The sequence below is a fragment of the Triticum aestivum genome, chromosome 4A (assembly GCF_018294505.1).
Source record: "Triticum aestivum cultivar Chinese Spring chromosome 4A, IWGSC CS RefSeq v2.1, whole genome shotgun sequence".
In the NCBI taxonomy this organism is placed as follows: domain Eukaryota; kingdom Viridiplantae; phylum Streptophyta; class Magnoliopsida; order Poales; family Poaceae; genus Triticum; species Triticum aestivum.
Window position 1 is genome coordinate 582020253 of NC_057803.1, and position 2641 is coordinate 582022893.

Consider the following 2641-nt stretch of genomic DNA (forward strand, 5'->3'; position numbering starts at 1 on the left):
GCAAGATGGCCCAATCCTTTTTTTTAGCAAAGGAAAATGTCGGTGTTCTGGTAACGAGGGGCGGAGAGATCAGGGCAAGGCAAACCTCGCGAGGTTCTCGTGACATGAGCCGTGACGATCGAGACCAGGCGGGCGCCAGCGCGCGCAGCGTCCTTGTTTTCTCTTTGGTGCTAAGGGGGCAAGCGCAGGTGCGGAGTACTGAGGCATCAAGCAAATGTTTCCATATCGGTGCAACAAGACCAAGACTAGTAGGATGGCAAGATGGAGGTCACCATGGAGCCCAAGGCGGCGTCACCACCAGAGCCTTTTGTAGGCGAAGACCACTTTTGTCAGGATAAGTTGTACTAGTTGTCCCCTTTCAAATTGGCCGTTGTTGGCTCCCTTCCCACTCAATATTTGGGGAGAGGACCAGGGCCACTATAAATAGGACTAGCCACCACCATAGCTAGGGGCGACCTCATCTCAGACTAGAACTAGTTCATCCCCACAATCACATCCACCAAGCACAAGAGCACCTCTCCTCAGGAGGTTGTTCTTCCCCTTGTACTAATCATCCTCAGCCCAAGAGGCAATCCACCACCACATTGGAGCAGGGTATTACACCACAACGGTGGCCCGAACCAGTATAAATCTTGTGTCCCTTGTGTTGTGAGTTCGTCGAGTTAGTCTGCGAGATCTTAGCAAAACTAGGACGTGGATTGGTAGGGGGGAAGTCTTCGTGCACACCCCAGAGTTCAAACCTTAAGGGTTTTGCCGGAATCCGTGATCTAACATTTGGCGCGCCAGGTAGGGGTGTGCCGAAACTTCCCTTCCGTCGCTCCGTGTCACATCGCTTCATCTTCTCCATGGCGGACGCACGCGCCGAGCGTCGGGCTGCCCTCGCCACCCGCATTGCTCAGACGGCCCCTGTCGGTGGGCCACCCCGTCGCTCTTCGTCGCCTGCCACCAATGCCGCCACCGGCCCGGCGGGGAACGAGCAGCAAGCATCCTCGCTGCACCCCTCGGTGCGATAGGATGGTCGCACCGCCACTCCATTGCTGACTCCCGCTGGTTCGTCGTCTCATGCTCGTCGTGTTCCCACGGATGCACAGGCCACGCTCCACATGGCACACGAGCTCTGGTGCTACCGCCCAGTCGACGACCTCTACGAGGACTGGCTTGACCGCATCGCCGAGCTTGTCTGTGCCACAGGGGGCTCCCCTGCGCCGTCCCTCTCTCTGCCTCGCCCTCCGCCAGCCACGGGCGACCTAGCTCACGACGCACCTCCACCACCTCTGCACCAAGACGGCGCCCTGGCGCCAAGGCGCGCGGCTCCACGGCACGACCCATCGTGTCCGGCGCCCACGCATGAAGAAAGAAGCTGTCAAAAAGTCCCTCGACCGCAAGAGAATGCTCCGCCACTCCTCGCACCATCGCGCCAGGATCTTTTGCTGCGGCAAGGCCCCGCGCCGCTTGCCATAGCAGCACACGGGCGCCAAGACCAAGCTCCACCTTCAAGGCGGGCCTCGGTGACCACGGCCGACTGCCGCGCCTTCACCCCCGAGCTACGTAGCATCGCCTGGCCGGGTAAGTTCAAGCCAGATCTGCCTCCTCGCTACGACGGCACCCCTGACCCCGCGGAGTTCCTGCAGCTCTACGAGCTGAGCATTGAGGCGGCCAACGGCGACGAGAAAGTCATGGCGAACTGGTTTCCCATGGCCCTCAAGGATGGCGCCCACTCCTGGCTCCTGAACCTGCCTCCAGGCTCGATCTCCTCCTGGAATGAGATGCGCGACCGCTTCGTCGCCAACTTCCAGGGCACTCGCGACTGCCCCTCGGCCACGGTGACCTGTGTCGCGTCAAGCAACAACCAGGAGAGACCCTCCAGAAGTACATCCAGTGCTTCAACAACGTTCATCTCAAGATCCCCAAGGTGACGGATGAGGCCATCATCTCCGCGTTCTCTGATGGTGTCTGTGACGTCAAGATGAAGGAGGAGCTCGCCATCCACGAGGAGCTGTGCACGTCTCTAGAGTTGTTCAACCTGGCGACCAAGTGCGCCAGAGCTGAGGAGGGGCGCCTCTCCCTCCTCGAGCTCCCGACTATGGACCCGGAGGAGAAGAAAGCCAAGGCCAAGGACATGAAGCGCAAGGGAGCAGCCGTGCTCGCGGCAGAACCAGACACCAAGCGCGGCAGAGACTAGCCCGAGTCATCCAAGAGCAGCCGACCATTCTGCGCCTTCCATAACCCGCATACCCACAACACCAGCGACTATCAAGAGCTCAGAGCCATTCAAGAAGGATGCCTCGGTTGACACCCCGAGCGTAGCGACCTGGGCTACGGCCGAGGAGGAGGACGTGGTGGCAGACGCTGGGACGACCGTGGCGCGACCGGCCTCGTGAGGACCGCTGGCAGGATCAGCCTCGCGAGGGCGCCTGGAGAGACCAGCCTCGTGAGGATCATCCTCAAGGCAACGCTGGCCTTCCTCCACTACCGCCACCACCCAGAAGGAATGATGACCACCATCAAGACAAGGGGGCTGGGGGCTTCTAGGAGCCGCGCGCTATCGCCTGCATCTTGGGCGGAGCTCAAGCCCCAGCCTCACAGCGTATCTTCAAACAGTTTGCTCGCGAAGTGAATGAAGTCCTCCCTAAGCTCGAGG